The sequence below is a fragment of the Triticum urartu genome, chromosome 7A (assembly GCF_056163025.1).
Source record: "Triticum urartu cultivar PI428250 chromosome 7A, HENAU_Tu73, whole genome shotgun sequence".
Taxonomy (NCBI): Eukaryota; Viridiplantae; Streptophyta; class Magnoliopsida; order Poales; family Poaceae; genus Triticum; species Triticum urartu.
Genome location: NC_141879.1, coordinates 237,243,682 through 237,264,452, shown reverse-complemented (window position 1 = coordinate 237,264,452; position 20,771 = coordinate 237,243,682).

Here is a 20,771-nt window from a genome sequence, read left to right as displayed (position 1 = left end):
TAATTCTTTTTGCGGTGTGTTTGTCGAGATCCGATGAATTGTGGGTTTACGATCAAGATTATCTATGAAAAATATTTGATTCTTCTCGGAAATCTTTTATGCATGATTTAAATATATTTGCAAGTCTCTTCAAGTTATCAGTTTGGTTTGGCCTACTAGATTGATCTTTATTGCAATGGAAGAAGTGCTTAGCTTTGGGTTCAATCTTGTAGTGTCCTTTCCCAGTGACAGAAGGGGCAGCAAGGTACGTATTGTATTGTTGCCATCGAGGATAAAAATATGGGGTTTATATCATATTGCTTGAGTTTATCCCTCTATATCATGTCATCTTGCCTAATGTGTAACTCTGTTCTTATGAACTTAATACTCTTGATGCATGCTGCATAGCGGTCGATGTGTGGAGTAATAATAGTAGATGCAGAATTGTTTCGATCTACTTGTCGCGGACGTGATGCCTATATACATGATCATGCCTAGATATTCTCATAACTATGCGCTTTTCTATCAATTGCTCGACAGTAATTTGTTCACCCACCGTAGAATTTGCTATCTTGAGAGAAGCCACTAGTGAAACCTATGGCCCCCGGGTCTATCTTCCATCATATTAATTTCCTATCAACTTGCTTTTTCTATTTTGCAATCTTTATTTTCCAATCTATGTCATAAAAATACCAAAAATATTTATCTTATTATCTTTATCAGATCTCACTCTCGTAAGTGACCGTGAAGGGATTGACAACCCCTTTATCGCGTTGGTTGCGAGGTTCTTATTTGTTTGTGTAGGTACGAGGGACTTGCGTGTAGTCTCCTACTGGATTGATAACTTGGTTCTCAAAAACTGAGGAAAATACTTACGCTACTGTGCTGCATCAGCATTTTCTCTTCATGGGAAAACCAACGCTAGCTCAAGAGGTAGCAAGAAGGATTTATGGCGCCGTTGCCGGGGAGGCTTACACCAAGTCAAGTCAAGATTTGATCTCCCAGCAACTAGCCATTTCTGGCGTCGTTGCCGGGGAGGTTGCACCAAGTCAAGTCAAGATTTGATCTCCCAGCAACTAACCATTTCTGGCGCCGTTGCCGGGGAGATCTACACACAAGTCAAGACATACCAAGTACCCATCACAAACTCTTATCCCTCGCATTACATTATTTGCCTTTTGTCTCTCGTTTTCCTCTCCCCCACTTCACCCTTGCCGTTTTATTCGCCTTATTTTCCGTCCACCTCTTTTCCGCCCATCTCTTTTTGCTTGCTTCTTGTGTGTTTGTGTGTTGGATTGTTTTCCGTGATGGGTTTACCAAGAAGCGATGATCCTCACCTTAGAAGGTTGGAAGAAACTGAAAACAATGTTAGAAGTTTTATGTCCTTGCAGTTTGAGCATAATAATTTCTTTAGAAACGAGCTTAAAGAACAAAAATGTTTTATGGGGTACATGAACAAAGAGCTCGATGATATGTCTAAAGAATTTTATGGTTTGAAATCTCAGTTCGCTCATCTTGAGAACTTAATAGCCCAAATTTCGGATAAGCAGGCCACCTTAGTAAATAAGATGACCGCCAAACCGGAAGAACTACACGATAATAAGGATGAAGATCTAAAAGTGATTGATATGTCTCCTATTAAATCTTTGTTTTGTAATAGGAATCTTGATAATGATGGGACTAGAGATGAGTCAACTTTAGCTAAAAGGCGTCCCAATGTTTCGGAGTTTTTAGATCTTGATGCAAAATTTGTAAAAGTGGAATTGAAGGGGTCAAAACTTTACATACCAATGAACCCACTATTTTGGATTTCAAGGAATTTAATTATGATAGTTGCTCTTTTATAGATTGTATTTCCTTGTTGCAATCCGTGCTAAATTCTCCTCATTCTTATGATCAAAATAAAGCTTTTACCAAACACATCGTTGATGCTTTAATGAAATATTATGAAGAAAAGCTTGAATTAGAAGTTTCTATCCCTAGAAAACTTTATGATGAGTGGGAACCTACTACTAAAATTAAAATTAAAGATCATGTATGCTTTGCTTTATGTGATTTGGGTGTTGGTGTTTCCATTATTCCAAAAACTTTGTGTCATGTGTTAGGTTTCCGTGAATTTGATGATTGTTCTTTAAATTTGCGCCTTCCAGATTCCACTATAAGAAATCTATGTGAAGGATTAATGATGTTCTTATTGTTGCAAATAGGAATTATGTGCCCGTAGATTTCATTGTTCTTGATATAGAATGCAATCCTACATGTCCTATTATTCTTGGTAGACCTTTCCTTAGAACGATTGGTGCAATTATTGATATGAAAGAAGGAAACATTAGATTCCAATTTCCGTTAAGGAAAGGCATGGAACACATTCCTAGAAGGAAATTTAAATTACCTTATGAATCTATTATGAGAGCCACTTATGATTTGCATACCAAAGATGACAATACCTAGATCTATTCTTGTTTTTATGCCTAGCTAGGGGCGTTAAACGATAGCGCTTGTTGGGAGGCAACCCAATTTTATTTTTGTTTCTTGATTTTTGGTTCTGTTTAGTAACAAATAATTAATCTAGCTTATGTTTAGATGTGGTTTTATGCTTTTAATTAGTGTTTGTGCCAAGTAGAACCTTTGGGAAAACTTGGGGGAAGTTTATGTGATCTTGCTGTAAAAAAACAGAAACTTTAGCGCTCATGAGTTCGCTGCCATTTTTTACTGGAGACTGCTATTAGGTTGATTATTTTTGAAGATGATTAATAGACAAATTCCTCACGTCCACCAATTTATTTTAGAATTTTTGTTGTTACATAAGTATTCGAAACCTACAGATTACTGCAGACTGTTCTGTTTTTGACATATTCTGTTTTTCGTGTGTTGTTTCTTATTTTGATGAATCTATGGTTAGTATCGGGGGGTATGAACCGTAGAGAAGTTGGAATATAGTAGGTTTAACACCAATATAAATAAATAATGAGTTCATTACAATACCTTGAAGTGGTGGTTTGTTTTCTTATACTAACGGAGCTCATGAGATTTTCTGTTGAGTTTTGTGTTGTGAAGTTTTCAAGTTTTGGGTAAAGATTTGATGGATTTTCGAATAAGGAGTGGCAAGGACTAAGATTGGGGATGTCCAAGGCACCCCAAGGTCAAATTCAAGGACAACCAGAATGCTAAGCTTGGGGATGCCCCGGAAGGCATCCCCTCTTTCGTCTTTGTCTATCGGTAACTTTACTTGAGGTTATATTTTTATTCACCACATGATATGTGTTTTGCTTGGAGCGTCTTGTATGATTTTAGTCTTTGCTTTTTAGTTTACCACAATAATCCTTGCTGTACACACCTTTTGGAGAGACACACATGAATCAGAATTTATTAGAATGCTCTGTGTGCTTCACTTATATCTTTTGAGCTAGATGATTTTGCTCTATGTGCTTCACTTATATCTTTAAGAGCAAGGTGGTGGTTTTATTTTATAGAAATTATTGATCTCTCATGCTTCACGTATATCATTTCGAGGGTCCTTTAGTACAGCATGGTAATTTGCTTTGGCTACAAAATTAGTCCTAATATGGTATAATAAAGTCTATCATAAAAGTGCATTGAATACTATGGGAAGTTTGATACTTGATGATTGTTTTGAGATATGAAGATGGTAATATTAGAGTCATGCTAGTTGAGTAGTTGTGAATTTGAGAAATACTTGTTCTAAAGTTTGTGATTCCCGTAGCATGCACATATGGTGAACTGTTATGTGAAGAAGTCGGAGCATGATTTATTTATTCATTGTCTTCCTTATGAGTGGCGGTCAGGGACGAGCAATGGTCTTTTCCTACCAATCTATCCCCCTAGGAGCATGCGCGTAGTACTTTGTTTCGGTAACTAATAGATTTTTGCAATAAGTATGTGAGTTCTTTATGACTAATGTTGAGTCCATGGATTATACGCACTTTCACCCTTCCACCATTGCTAGCCTCTCTAGTACCGCACAACTTTCGCCGGTACCATAAACCTACCATATACCTTCCTCAAAACAGCCACCATACCTACCTATTATGGCATTTCCATAACCATTCCGAGATATATTGCCATGCAACTTACCACCGTTCCGTTTTTTATGACATGCTTCATCATTGTCATTTTGCTTTGCATGATCATGTAGTTGGCATCGTATTTGTGGCAAATCCACCATTCATAATTCTTTCATACATGTCACTCATGAGTCAATGCACATCCCGGTACACTACCGAAGGCATTCACATAGAGTCATATTTTGTTCTAAGTATCAAGTTGTAATTTTTTGAGTTGTAAGTAAATAAAAGTGTGATGATCATCATTATTAGAGAATTTCCCCATGTGAGGACAGGATGATGGAGACTATGATTCCCCACAAGTCGGGATGAGACTCCAGACAAAAAAAAGAGATAGGCCATAAAAAAGAGAAGTCCCAAAAAAAAGAAAAGAAAAAATGAGAGAAAAAGAGAGAAGGGACAATGTTACTATCCTTTTACCACACTTGTTCTTCAAAGTAGCACCATGATCTTCATGATAGAGAGTCCCTCATTCTATCACTTTCATATACTAGTGGGAATTTTACATTATAGAACTTGGCTTGTATATTCCAATGATGGGATTCCTCAAAATGCCCTAGGTCTTCGTGAGCAAGCAAGTTGGATGCACACCCACTTAGTTTCTTTTGTTGAGCTTTCATACACTTATAGCTCTAGTGCATCCGTTGCATGGCAATCCATACTCACTCACATTGATATCTATTGATGCGCATCTCCATAGCCCGTTGATACGCCTAGTTGATGTGAGACTATCGTATCCTTTTTGTCTTCTCCACAACCACCATTCTATTCCACCTATAGTGCAATGTCCATGGCTCACGCTCATGTATTGCGTGAAGATTGAAAAAGTTTGAGAACATCAAAAGTATGAAACAATTGCTTGACTTTTCATCGGGGTTGTGCATGATTTAAATATTTTGTGTGGTAAAGATGGACCATAGCCAGACTATATGATTTTGTAGGGATAACTCTCTTTGGCCATGTTATTTTGAGAAGACATGATTGCTTTGTTAGTATGCTTGAAGTATTATTATTTGTATGTCAATATTTGTCGGATTTCGGGTTCCGGCAAAACCCTTGAGGTTCGAACACTGGGGTGCGCACGAAGATCTCTCCCCCTCTAGCTCTCGCCCTCACCGCAATCTCAAGTCTTAGCGTGTCGAACCCGCAGAACAAGGGACACGAGATTTATACAGGTTCGGGCCACCGATGCGGCGTAATACCCTACTCCAGTGTGGTGTGGTGGATTGCCTATGGGGATGAGGATGAACGGTTACAAGGGAAGAACAGCCTCCTGGGGAGAGGTGCTCTTGTGCTTGGTGAGTTGATGCCGTAGAGGATCGTCTCTCTTTCTAAGTGGTGGCTAGTCCTATTTATAGAGGCCCGGGTCCTCTCCCCAAATATTAGGCGGGAAGAGATCCCACAACGGCCAGTTTGAAGGCGTGCAGCTAGTACAAGCTATCCTAACAAAAGATGGTCTTCGCTTGCCAAAGGCTCTGGTGGTGACGCCGTCCTGGGCTCCATGGTGACCTCCGTCCTGCCGTCCTGCTGGTGTTGGTCTTGTTGCACCAATTTGGAAACCTTTGCTTGACGCCTCGAGACTCCACGCCTGCGCTTACTTCTTTAGCACCAAAGGGGAAAGGAGGACACTGCGCGCGCTGGCGCCCGCCTGGCCTTGGTCGCCATGGCTTACGTAAAGGGGACCTCGCGAGGTGCCCCTTGCCTTGATCTCTCCGCCCCTCACGGGCCAGCCTGGTGAGGTCGTCCCCAAGGAGGTCCTGCGTCATCAGTCTGGTGAGGAACTTGCCTGGCCAGACGACGCAACGTAGCTTGGGAACGGGAGTGTGGCAGCCTGCGATGGCCACCGGGGCCTTCTGTAGGGGCGGAGCCTGCCCTTGATGCCCGCGCACCGCCTCCACAGGTGGCATGCAGTCTTGTCATGGCGCCAGGAGCACTGGAGCGTTTTCTTGCGGCCGGGGAACCTCCCGACAACTTCTTTCTTCATGCGCAGGCACACAGCGCGGTGGATCACGCCGCGGGACTGCATGTCTTGGGGCGAGGACGCCATCTTGACGCGGAGGAGGCAGAGGCGCTCCGTGAGCTGCGTGTCTCAGTGCGAGGGCGCCGTCTTGATGCAGAGGAGGCGGAGGCTCTCCGTGAGCTATATCCCCTGCAGCTGGAGGTGAGCGAGGCAGCAAGAGGGATGGTGCAGGTGAGCCTCCAGCGGTGCTGATGAGCTCGGTGATGCGGTCCAACCAGTCCTCATAGAGGTCGTCGACCAGGCGGTAACGCAGGAGCTCGCGTGCCATGAGCAGCGTGGCATGCGCGTCCGTGGGTGCGCGGCGAGCTTGAGACGATGAGCCGGCCGGAGTTAGCAACGGGGTGGCGGTGCGGCCGTCTCGCCGCACGGAGGGGTGCAGTGAGGACGCCTGCTGCTCATTTGCCGCCGGGCCGGTAGCGGCGTTGGGAACAGGAGACGGAGAACGATGGGGAGGCCCACCGATAGGGGCTGTCAGAGCGACACGGGCGGCGAGGGCGGCCCAGCGCTCGGCGCGGGCTCGGCATGCATCCGACATGAATGTGGTGGAGCGATGGGACATGGCGGCGGAAGGAAAGCTTCAGCGCACTCCTACCTGGTGCGCCAAATGTTAGATTTCGGGTTCCGGCAAAACCCTTGAGGTTTGAACACTGTGGTGTGCACGAAGATCTCTCCCCCTCTAGCTCTCGCCCTCACTGCAATCTCAAGTCTTAGCGCGTCGAACCCGTAGGACAAGGGACACAAGATTTATACTGGTTCGGGCCACCGATGCGGTGTAATACCCTACTCCAGTGTGGTGTGGTGGATTGCCTCTAGGGCTGAGGATGAACGGTTACAAGGGAAGAACAACCTCCTGGGGAGAGGTGCTCTTGTGCTTGGTGAGTTGATGCCGTAGAGGATCGTCTCTCTTTCTAAGGTGGTGGCTAGTCCTATTTATAGAGGCCCGGGTCCTCTCCAAAAATATTAGGCGGGAAGGGATCCCACAACGGCCAGCTTGAAGGGGGATAGCCAGTACAAGCTATCCTGACAAAAGATGGTCTTCGCCTGCCAAAGGCTCTGGTGGTGACGCCGTCCTGGGCTCCACGGTGACCTCCATCCTGCTGTCCTGCTGGTCTTGGTCTTGTTGCATCGATATGGAAACCTTTGTTTGACGCCTTGGGACTCCGTGCCTGCGCTCATTTCTTTAGCACCAAAGGGGAAACGTGGACACTGCGCGCACTGGCGCCCGCCTGGCCTTGGTCGTCAAGGCTTACATCACGGGGACCTCGCGAGGTGCCCCTTGCCTTGATCTCTCTGGCCCTTGCGAGCCAGCCTGGTGAGGCCATCCCCGAGGAGGTCTTGCGTCCTCCTCCTTGCGAGGCTTGGCCCCTCGCGAGGGTCTTGAGTGCTTGCTGGTGAAGATGGACCGTACAGGGCCGCTGGTGGAGCCATGTCGTGGGTCGCAGGCAGGCAAGTCTGGGGACACCCGTTCCTAGGACGCCAACTATATTAAACTTTTGTCTTGAATCTTTCGGATCTGAACATTCATGCCACAATAAATAAAATTACATTGAGAATTATGCTAGGTAGCATTCCACATCAAAAATTCTGTTTTTATCACTTACCTACTCGAGGACGAGCAAGAATTAAGCTTGGGGATGCTTGATACGTCTCCAACGTATCTATAATTTTTGACTGTTCCATGCTATTATTTATTTGTTTTGGATGTTTAATGGGATTTAATATACCTTTTTATATTATTTTTGGGACTAACCCACTAACCAAAGGCCCAGTGTAAATTGTTGTTTTTTTTTGCCTATTTCAGTGTTTCACAAAAAAGGAAAATCAAACGGAATCCAAACGGAATGAAACCTTCGGGAGAGTTATTTTTGGAACAAACATGATCCAGGAGACTTGGAGTTTATGTCAAGAAAGAAGCGAGGAGGCCACGAGGCAGGGAGGCGTGCCCCCCACCCTCGTGGGCCCCTCGCAGCTCCGCCGACGTACTTCTTCCTCCTATATATACCCATATACCCCGAAAACATCCAAGAGCACCACGAAACCCTATTTCCACTGCCGCAACATTCTGTACTCGTGAGATCCCATCTTGGGGCATTTTCCGGCGCTCCGCCGGAGGGGGAATCGATCACGGAGGACTTCTACATCAACACCATAGCCTCTCTGATGATGTGTGAGTAGTTTACCACAGACCTTCGGGTCCATAGTTATTAGCTAGATGGCTTCTTCTCTCTCTTTGGATCTCAATACAGAGTTCTCCTCGATTCTCTTGGAGATCTATTTGATGTAATTTTTTTTGTGGTGTGTTTGTCGAGATCCGATGAATTATGGGTTTATGATCAAGATTATCTATGAACAATATTTGATTCTTGTCTGAAATCTTTTATGTATGATTTAAATATCTTTGCAAGTCTCTTCGAATTATCAGTTTGGTTTGGCCTACTAGATTGATCTTTCTTGCAATGGGAGAAGTGCTTAGCTTTGGGTTCAATCTTGCGGTGTCCTTTCCCAGTGATAGCAGGGGCAGCAAGGCATGTATTGTATTGTTGCCATCGAGGATAAAAATATGGGGTTTATAACATATTGCTTGAGTTCATCCCTCTACATCATGTCATCTTGCCTAATGTGTTACTCTGTTCTTATGAACTTAATACTCTAGATGCATGCTGCATAGTGGTCGATGTGTGGAGTAATAGTAGTAGATGCAGAATCGTTTCGATCTACTTGTCGCGGAGGTGATGCCGATATACATGATCATGCCTAGATATTCTCATAACTATGCGCTTTTCTATCAATTGCTCGACGGTAATTTGTTCACCCAACATAGAATTTGCTATCTTGAGAGAAGCCACTACTGAAACCTATGGCCCCCGGGTCTATCTTTCATCATATTATTTTCCTATCAACTTGCTTTTTCTATTTTGCAATCTTTATTTTCCAATCTATATCATAAAAAACTAAAAATATTTATCTTATTATCTTTATCAGATCTTACTCTCGGAAGTGACTGTGAAGGGATTGACAACCCCTTTATCGTGTTGGTTGCGAGGTTCTTATTTGTTTGTGTAGGTATGAGGGACTTGCCTGTAGTCTCCTACTGGATTGATACCTTGGTTCTCAAAAACCGAGGGAAATACTTATGCTACTGTGCTGCATCATCCTTTCCTCTTCAAGGGAAAAACAACGCAAGCTCAAGAGGTAGCACTACGCTTCAGTGGCACACCCCAGGAGCAATGGCCAAGCCGAGCGCGCCAACGCGGAGGTCTTGAGAGGCCTCATGACTAGGACCTTCAAGAAGAAGCTCGAGGCCTGCGACAGGGGCTGGCACGACAAGCTCCAGTCTGTGCTGTGGTCCATCCGCACCACCGCCACCAAGCCAACAGGCGAGGCCCCGTTCTTCCTCGTCTACGGAGCAGAAGAGGTTCTCCCTCACGAGGTCAAGCATCGCTCCACGCGGGTCCTGGCGTTCGACGAGGCACGTCATGACACCATGCGAGGGATGGACCTCGTGCTGGGGGAGGAGCGCCGCCGTCAAGCCTCGCTCCGGGCGGCAAGATACCAGCAGGCGCTACGACGGTACCACTGCCGCATCGTCCACTCCAGGACACTCGGGGTGGGCGATCTCGTCCTGAGGTGGGTGCTCTCCAGGGAAGGGATGCATAAGCTCTCGCCCATGTGGGAGGGCCCGTTTAGGATTGCCCGCATCTCCAGGCCCGGCGTCGTGCGCTTGGAGACGCAGCACGAGACTCCCATCCAGAACGCCTGGAACATCCAGCACCTCCGGAAGTTCTACCCATGAAGCAAGGCCCGGTGCGTGTGAAGCTCTCCGCTTGTGACACTCTCACGTAATAATGAGTGGGGTTGCACATGCCCCGGAGTCTTCGGAGTGCCTCCCTCGGGCCTCGGGGGCTCCCTCCCACGTCCTAGTGGCAGCACTTAGCTCCGCGCTGGTAAGAAAACTAGACTTTCTGTAGTTGGTTTGCCCCCCTTTTTATGGAATTTGGAGTTCTGGCATTTCTCGATTGCTCGGTTGAACCCTTTCTTTTCTCTACTTCCTCGCTCGGTTCTTTGTTTTGCACCAGGGAGGGCGGCAGTTGCCCGACGCTCTCCGTCGCGTGCCTCACGCGGGGGCTGGGCAAGTGTGTGCGTGCGCTGGGCTAAACTAAGCCACGGGCACGCCTTGCCAAAGCCCTGTCGCTCCAGAGCTTCGGCTCACTCGAGAGCTTCGGCTCCCCTGACCCTCACAAGGCACCCTCGATTGAGCTCGCGGTTGGCGCACCCCCTAAGTCCGTGCCCCACGGGTACCGCGATGTGGTACGCTGGGCCATGATCATCAGGCCTCGCGCGAGGAAGGACAAGGCACCCGACGGACGTCCTAACAATTTCTGCAGCTCTGTGACGCCTCCTAAGGACAACGGCTCCCGAGCCAGCAATAAGGAGGGCTCACCAGGTGCCAGGGGGCGCGCCTTCACGAGACAGGAAACTACCCTGGGCGCATCCAGCTAAGTCACCCCTCTATGTCTACATGAAGCGTGAACGCCATAACACAACACATGAACAGTAAACATAGCACAAAGCAGCATAAGCACTACGGTTCATTACACGCCCTCGCAGGGCCCCATACTTGTTTCTTGTAAATGAAGGAGGAAAGGAAAGGACAGGCAAAAGCGGCCCCTACGACGCGGATGCTCACGAGGATCGGCCCCCCGGACTTAGCCGGAGCCCTCCTTGCACTTCACTAGGGCGCAGCGACGGGATGACCCGCCACCGTCCTCGAAGCGAGCATGGCAACGTGGCGACTGGTCGTAGCCGCCATTGCTCGAGCTTTCATCGGAGGAGGAGCTGCCGTTGCTGAACGAGCTGCGGCTGTCGCCGGGGGAAAGGCCGCCCTCGTCCTCGTGACGGCCGTCGCCAAGGCCGAGCACTCCATCACCCTCGCTGTCTTCAGGGCAGCACCCGGCACGGCGACCATCTTCCCCGAACACCCTCACGAAGAGGGTCGCGGCTCCGTCGTACTTGAAGTGGAGGGTGCACCGCCTGCCCAGGCCTCGTGCGCGGGCAAACGTCTTCTAGCCGCGAGCTAGGGTTACGTTTCCCATGACAGAGACCTCCACCGCGACCCATGAAGCCTCGTTGGAACAGCCGTCAGCTGCAGCCAGAGGCCGCCAGGACCCATTGCCTGCAGCTCGCCGTTAAAGGAGCACGGAAGCTAAAGCTAGGTGCCGGCCGGGTTCTCCGACCACATGACAAACTCCGGCAGCACCTCCGCCGAGTGGAAGCGCAGCCGGAGAGGTCGGGCGAAGATGGCATGCCTCCCTTCGTGGACAGGACTACCGCATCTCGAGCAGCTCCCGCCGCATGAGGAGACACTGCCGCGGCTGCCAGGAACGGCGCCGGACCCCAAGGAAGTTCGTCCGCGCCCACGAGGGACCATAGTGGGGGTCGCCACGTGCTTGCGGGAGCAACCACGACCTCGCTTGGGCGGTGGTGAGTCAGGCCCCTCCTGGTGCGCCTTCCCCTTCTCTGCGGCCGTGAATCTCTTCGTCAGCGCCATGGGTGTCGCAGCAGCACGGCGGAGCAAAGAGAAAGAAGAACAAGCAAACAGAGTGGAGGAGAGGATGGGCAACGGGGGCTCCGCCCCTCTCCTCATTTATAGCCGGAGGGCGGCCAACCGCCGGCCTCCGCGGTCTAAGGTAATGATGATTTTCTTCTGCATGCAGCAGGGACACGTCAAGTCAGACGGTTGCCGAGGCAGCGTGGGGAAGCGGAGACGCCCACGTCCTGTTAATCGCCACACGTCAATCAAGGTCGCATGTGGTTGGGGCCCGTGGCGCTCCACACTTGCCCTTTGGCTTCGCTTAGAAGCCAAGTCTGAGCGCGCCTTGGGCCCGGGGCTACTGTCGGCGTCCTAGTAACGGGGGTACCCAGACTTGCCAGCCTGTGGCCCAGGGCATGGCTCCACCAACGGCATGGTACAACCCATCTTCATCAGCTACCACTCAAGACCCTGGCGAGGAGCCAAGCCTCGTGAGGCGGATGACACCAATACCTCCTCTGGGGCGACCTCGCTAGGCTGGCTCCCGAGGAGCAGAGATATCTATGCAAGGGGCACCTTGCGAGGTCTGCATGACGTGAGCCATGACGACCAAGGCCAGGTGGGCGCCAGCCGGCGCAGGGTTCTAGTTTCCTCATTGGGGCTAAAGGACAGCCGCTGGCGAGGAGTCCTAAGGCATCAGGCAAAGGTTGCCATATCAGTGCAACAAGACCAAGACCAGCAGGACGGCAGGATGGAGGTCACCGCGGAGCCCACGGTGGCGTCACCACCAGAAACTTTGGCAGGAGAAGACCACCTTTTGTCATGATAACTTGTACTAGTTGTCTCCCTTCGAAATTTGCCGTTGTGGGACCCCTTCCCGCCTAAACATTTGGGAAGAGGACCAGGGCCTCTATAAATAGGACTAGCCACCATCGTATCCAGGGATCGGCTCATCTTGGATTGGATCCACTCCACCAAGGCCATCTCACCAGCTCATCGAGCTCAAGAACACCTCTCCTCAGGAGGCTGTTCATCCAGTGTACTAGTTCATCATTAGCCCACAAGGCAATCCACCACACCACACTGGAGTAGGGTATTACACCACAACGGTGGCCCGAACCAGTATAAACTCTCGTGTCACTTGTTCCTTGGGTTCGGAAAGCTAGGCCTTGAGATCATTGCGAGAGCAAGCTAGGGAGAGAGAGAACTTCATGCGCACCCCAGTGTTCGAATCTCAAGGGTTTGCCGGAACCCGCAATCCGACAGGTTGGAAGCAAATCCATGTGGGAATCTCACACGTGACAGGACCTCGGAGAATTCTTTTCTTTTTACCTTGTCCAAGATGTACACAGCTGGTGTCATATCCCGTGGTTTACCTTCATCTTGCACCTGCAAGGGCCAGTTCTTTTGGGCAATTCTCCCAGAATTGACCCCCTCCAGCTTGTCCCAGAATTGCCACTTCTTTTTTTACAATTCCTAACTAATTAAGGTCTAATTAGTTATGAATTATAAAAAAAATGGAGTGGCAATTCTGGGAGAAGCTGGGGAGGGGGTCAATTCTGGAAGAATTGCCCAAAAGAACTGGCCCCAAATCCTGTCTGGTACCCAGGTGTGTCAAATCAATCCTAGAGTTTAAGGTATCTTTCGTCTTGCCTTCAATATTAAGAAGTGTGTCGATAATACTGTCACATATATTTTGCTCGATGTGCATCACATCAAGATTATGCCTGTTGGGTTTCGTAGTAATTTCAAAAAAATTCCTACGCACACGCAAGATCATGTGATGCATAGCAACGAGAGGGGAGAGTGTTGTCTACGTACCCACGCAGACCGACTGCGGAAGCGATGACGCAACATAGAGGAAGTAGTCGTACGTCTTCACGATCCAACCGATCAAGTACCGAAACTACGGCACCTCCGAGTTCGAGCACACGTTCAGCTCGATGACGATCCCCGGACTCCGATCCAGCAAAGTGTCGGGGAAGAGTTCCGTCAGCACGACGGCATGGTGACGATCTTGATGCACTACAGCAGCAGGGCTTCGCCTAAACTCCGCTACAGTATTATCGAGGAATATGGTGGCTGGGGGCACCGCACACGGCTAAGGAATAGATCACGTGGATCAACTTGTGTGTTCTAGGGTGCCTCTGCCTCAGTATACAAAGGACTAGAGGGGGGGAGGCTGGCCGGCCAAGGTGTGGCGCGCCAGGAGAGTCCTACTCCCTCTGGGAGTAGGATTCCCCCCCCCCCCCAATCCTAGTTGGAATAGGATTTGCGGAGGGGGAAAAGAGAGGGAGGGGGCCGGCCACCTCTCCTAGTCCTAATAGGACTAGGGGAAGGGGGAGGCGCGCAGCCCATGTAGGGCTGCCTCTTCTCTTTTCCACTAAGGCCCATCATGGCCCATTTAGCTCCCGGGGGGTTCCGGTAACCTTCCCGGTACTCCGATAAAATCCCGATTTCACCCGGAACACTTCCGATATCCAAACATAGGCTTCCAATATATCAATCTCTATGTCTCGACCATTTCGAGACTCCTCGTCATGTCCGTGATCACATCCGGGACTCCGAACAACCTTCGGTACATCAAAATGCATAAACTCATAATATAACTGTCATCGTAACCTTAAGCGTGCGGACCCTACGGGTTCGAGAACAATGTAGACATGACCGAGACACGTCTCCGGTCAATAACCAATAGCGGGACCTGGATGCCCATATTGGCTCCTACATATTCTACGAAGATCTTTATCGGTCAGACCGCATAACAACATACGTTGTTCCCTTTGTCATCGGTATGTTACTTGCCCGAGATTCGATCGTCGGTATTCCTATACCTAGTTCAATCTCGTTACCGGCAAGTCTCTTTACTCGTTCTGTAATACATCATCCCGCAACTAACTCATTTAGTTGCAATGCTTGCAAGGCTTAAGTGATGTGCATTACCGAGAGGGCCCAGAGATACCTCTCCGACAATCGGGGTGACAAATCCTAATCTCGAAATACGCCAACCCAACATGTACCATTGGAGACACCTGTAATGCTCCTTTATAATCACCCAGTTACGTTGTGACGTTTGGTAGCACCCAAAGTGTTCCTCCGGTAAACGGGAGTTGCATAATCTCATAGTTATAGGAACATGTATAAGTCATGAAGAAAGCAATAGCAACATACTAAACGATCGGGTGCTAAGCTAATGGAATGGGTCATGTCAATCAGATCATTCTCTTAATGATGTGATCCCGTTAATCAAATAACAACTCATTGTTCATGGTTAGGAAACTAACCATCTTTGATTAACGAGCTAGTCAAGTAGAGGCATACTAGTGACACTTTGTTTGTCTATGTATTCACACATGTATTATGTTTCCGGTTAATACAATTCTAGCATGAATAATAAACATTCATCATGATTATAAGGAAATAAATAATAACTTTATTATTGCCTCTAGGGCATATTTCCTTCAGTCTCCCACTTGCACTAGAGTCAATAATCTAGATTACACCGTAATGATTCTAACACCCATGGAGCCTTGGTGCTGATCATGTTTTGCTCGTGGAAGAGGCTTAGTCAACGGGTCTGCAACATTCAGATCCGTATGTATCTTGGAAATCTCTATGTCTCCCACCTGGACTAGATCCCGGATGGAATTGAAGCGTCTCTTGATGTGCTTGGTTCTCTTGTGAAATCTGGATTCCTTTGCTAAGGCAATTGCACCAGTATTGTCACAAAAGATTTTCATTGGACCCGATGCACTAGGTATGACACCTAGATCGGATATGAACTCCTTCATCCAGACTCCTTCATTTGCTGCTTCCGAAGTAGCTATGTACTCCGCTTCACATGTAGATCCCGCTACGACGCTTTGTTTAGAACTGCACCAACTGACAGCTCCACCATTTAATGTAAACACGTATCCAGTTTGCGATTTAGAATCGTCCGGATCAGTGTCAAAGCTTGCATCAACGTAACCATTTACGACAAGCTCTTTGTCACCTCCATATACGAGAAGCATATCCTTAGTCCTTTTCAAGTATTTCAGGATGTTCTTGACCGCTGTCCAGTGATCCACTCCTGGATTACTTTGGTACCTCCCTGCTAGACTTATAGCAAGGCACACATCAGGTCTGGTACACAGCATTGCATACATGATAGATCCTATCGCTGATGCATAGGGAACATCTTTCATATTCTCTCTATCTTCTGCAGTGGTCGGGCATTGAGTCTTACTCAATTTCACACCTTGTAACACAGGCAAGAATCCTTTCTTTGCTTGATCCATTTTGAACTTCTTCAAAATTTTGTCAAGTTATGTTGTTTGTGAAAGTCCAATTAAGCGTCTTGATCTATCTCTATAGATCTTAATGCCTAATATGTAAGCAGCTTCACCGAGGTCTTTCATTGAAAAACTCTTATTCAAGTATCCCTTTATGCTATCCAGAAATTCTATATCATTTCCAATTAATAATATGTCATCCACATATAATATCAGAAATGCTACAGAGCTCCCACTCACTTTCTTGTAAATACAGGCTTCTCCAAAAGTCTGTATAAAACCAAATGCTTTGATCACACTATCAAAACGTTTATTCCAACTCCGAGAGGCTTGCACCAGTCCATAAATGGATCGCTGGAGCTTGCACACTTTGTTAGCTCCCTTTGGATCGACAAAACCTTATGGTTGCATCATATACAACTCTTCTTCCAGAAATCCATTCAGGAATGCAGTTTTGACATCCATCTGCCAAATTTCATAATCATAAAATGCGGCAATTGCTAACATGATTCGGACAGACTTAAGCATCGCTACGGGTGAGAAAGTCTCATCGTAGTCAATCCCTTGAACTTGCCGAAAACCTTTCGCGACAAGTCGAGCTTTGTAGACAGTAATATTACCGTCAGCGTTAGTCTTCTTCTTGAAGATCCATTTATTCTCAATTGCTTGCCGATCATCGGGCAAGTCAACAAAAGTCCATACTTTGTTCTCATACATGGATCCCATCTCAGATTTCATGGCTTCAAGCCACTTTGCGGAATCTGGGCTCACCATCGCTTCTTCATAGTTTGTAGGTTCATCATGATCTAGTAGCATGACTTCCAGAACGGGATTACCGTACCACTCTGGCGTGGATCTTACTCTGGTTGATCTACGAGGTTCAGTAGTATCTTGTTCTGAAGTTTCATGATCATCATCATTAGCTTCCTCACTAACTGGTGTAGGTGTCACAGAAACAGTTTTCTGTGATGCACTACTTTCCAATAAGGGAGCAGGTACAGTTATCTTGTCAAGTTCTACTTTCCTCCCACTCACTTCTTTCGAGACAAACTCCTTCTCCAGAAAGTTTCCGAATTTAGCAACAAAAGTCTTGCCTTCGGATCTATGATAGAAGGTGTATCCAATAGTTTCCTTTGGATATCCTATGAAGACACATTTCTCCGATTTGGGTTCGAGCTTATCAGGTTGAAGCTTTTTCATAGAAGCATCGCAGCCCCAAACTTTTAGAAACGACAACTTTGGTTTCTTGCCAAACCATAGTTCATAAGGCGTCGTCTCAACGGATTTTGATGGTGCCCTATTTAACGTGAATGCGGCCGTCTCTAGAGCGTATCCCCAAAATGATAGCGGTAAATCAGTAAGAGACATCATAGATCGCACCATATCTATAAAGTACGACGTTCGGACACACCATTACGCTGTGGTGTTCCGGGTGGCGTGAGTTGCGAAACTATTCCACAATTTTTCAAATGTACACCAAACTCGTAACTCAAATATTCTCCTCCACGATCAGATCGTAGAAACCTTATTTTCTTGTTACGATGATTTTCAACTTCACTCTGAAATTCCTTGAACTTTTCAAATGTTTCAGACTTATGTTTCATTAAGTAGATATACCCATATCTGCTTAAATCATCTGTGAAGGTGAGAAAATAACGATATCCGCCACGAGCCTCAATATTCATCGGACCACATACATCTGTATGTATGATTTCCAACAAATCTGTTGCTCTCTCCATAGAACCAGAGAACGGTGTTTTGGTCATCTTGCCCATGAGGCACGGTTCGCAAGTACCAAGTGATTCATAATCAAGTGGTTCCAAAAGTCCATCAGTATGGAGTTTCTTCATGCGCTTTACACCGATATGACCTAAACGGTAGTGCCACAAATAAGTTGCACTATCATTATCAACTCTGCATCTTTTGGCTTCAACATTATGAATATGTGTATTACTACTATCGAGATTCAATAAGAATAGACCACTCTTCAAGGGTGCATGACCATAAAAGATATTACTCATATAAATAGAACAACCATTATTCTCTTGATTTAAATGAATAACCGTCTCGCATTAAACAAGATCCAGATATAATGTTCATGCTCAACGCTGGCACCAAATAACAATTATTTAGGTCTAATGCTAATCCCGAAGGTAGATGTAGAGGTAGCGTGCCGATCGCGATCACATCAACTTTGGAACCATTTCCCACGCGCATCGTCACCTCGTCCTTAACCAATCTTCGCTTAATCCGTAGTCCCTGTTTCGAGTTGCAAATATTAGCAACAGAACCAGTATCAAATACCCAGGTGCTACTGCGAGCATTAGTAAGGTACACATCAATAACATGTATATCACATATACCTTTGTTCACCTTGCCATCCTTCTTATCCGCCAAATACTTGGGGCAGTTCCGCTTCCAGTGACCAGTCTGCTTGCAATAGAAGCACTCAGTTTCAGGCTTAGGTCCAGGTTTGGGTTTCTTCTCTTCCGTAGCAACTTGCTTGCCATTCTTTTTGAAGTTCCCCTTTTTCTTCCCTTTGCCCTTTTTCTTGAAACTAGTGGTCTTGTTGACCATCAACACTTGATGCTCCTTCTTGATTTCTACCTCTGCAGCTTTCAGCATTGCGAAGAGCTCGGGAATAGTCTTGTTCATCCCTTGCATATTATAGTTCATCACGAAGCTCTTGTAGCTTGGTGGCAGTGATTGAAGAATTCTGTCAATGACGCAATCATCCGGAAGATTAACTCCCAATTGAATCAAGTGATTATTATACCCAGACATTTTGAGTATATGCTCACTGACAGAACTGTTCTCCTCCATCTTGCAGCTATAGAACTTATTGGAGACTTCATATCTCTCAATCCGGGCATTTGCTTGAAATATTAACTTCAACTCCTGGAACATCTCATATGCTCCATGACGTTCAAAACGTCGTTGAAGTCCCGATTCTAAGCCGTAAAGCATGGCACACTGAACTATCGAGTAGTCATTAGCTTTGTTCTGCCAGACGTTCATAACATCCGGCGTTGCTCCTGCAGCAGGCCTGGCACCCAGCGGTGCTTCCAGGACGTAATTCTTCTGTGCAGCAATGAGGATAATCCTCAAGTTACGGACCCAGTCCGTGTAATTGCTACCATCATCTTTCAACTTTGCTTTCTCAAGGAACGCATTAAAATTCAACGGAACAACAGCATGAGCCATCTATCTACAACCAAACATAAACAAGCAAGATACTAATCAGGTACTAAGTTTCATGATAAATTTAAGTTCAGTTAATCAAATTAATTAAAGAACTCCCACTTAGATAGACATCCCTCTAATCCTCTAAGTGATTACGTGATCCAAATCAACTAAACCATAACCGATCATCACGTGAGATGGAGTAGTTTTCAATGGTGAACATCGTTATGTTGATCATATCTACTATATGATTCATGCTCGACCTTTCGGTCTCCGTGTTCCGAGGCCATATCTGTATATGCTTGGCTCGTCAAGTATAACCTGAGTATTCTACGTGTGCAACTGTTTTGCACCCGTTGTATTTGAACGTAGAACCTATCACTCCCGATCATCACGTGGTGTCTCAGCACGAAGAACTTTCGCAACGGTGCATACTCAGGGAGAATACTTCTTGATAATTTAGTGAGAGATCATTTTATAATGCTACCGTCAATCAAAGCAAGATAAGATGCATAAAAGGAAAAACATCACATGAAATCAATATAAGTGATATGATATGGCCATCATCATCTCGTGCTTGTGATCTCCATCTTCGAAGCACCGTCGTGATCACCATCGTCACCGGCGTGACACCTTGATCTCCATCGTAGCATCGTTGTCGTCTCGCCAAGTTTATGATTCTACGACTATCGCTACTGCTTAGTGATAAAAGTAAAGCATTACATCGCGATTGCATTGCATACAATAAAACGACAACCATATGGATCCTGCCAGTTGCTGATAACTCGGTTACAAAACATGATCATCTCATACAATAAAATTCAGCATCATGCCTTGACCATATCACATCACAACATGCCCTGCAAAAACAAGTTAGACGTCCTCTACTTTGTTGTTGCAAGTTTTATGTGGCTGCTACGGGCTTAAGCAAGAACCAATCTCACCTACGCATCAAAACCACAACGATAGTTTGTCAAATAGACTCCGTTTTAACCTTCGCAAGGACCGGGCGTAGCCATACTAGGTTCAACTAAAGTTGGAGAGACTGTCGCCCGCAAGCCACCTATGTGCAAAGCACGTCGGGGGAACAGGTCTCGCGTAAGTGTACGCGTAATGTTGGTCCGGGTCGTCTCGTCCAACAATGCCGCCGAACCAAAGTATGACATGCTGGTAGGCAGTATGACTTATATTGCCCACAACTCACTTGTGTTCTACTCGTGCATTTAACATCAACATAAATAACCTAGGCTCTGATGCCACTGTAGGGTTTCGTAGTAATTTCAAAAAATTTCCTACGCACACGCAAGATCATGTGATGCATAGCAACAAGAGGGGAGAGTGTTGTCTAGGTACCCACGCAGACCGACTGCGGAAGCGATGACGCAACGTAGAGGAAGTAGTCGTACGTCTTCACGATCCAACCGATCAAGTATCGAAACTACGGCACCTCCGAGTTCGAGCACACGTTCAGCTCGATGACGATCCCAGGACTCCGATCCAGCAAAGTGTCAGGGAAGAGTTCCGTCAGCACGACGGCGTGGTGATGATCTTGATGCACTACAGCAGCAGGGCTTCGCCTAAACTCCGCTACAGTATTATCGAGGAATATGGTGGCTGGGGGCACCGCACACGGCTAAGGAATAGATCACGTGGATCAACTTGTGTGTTCTAGGGTACCTATGCCTCAGTATATAAAGGAC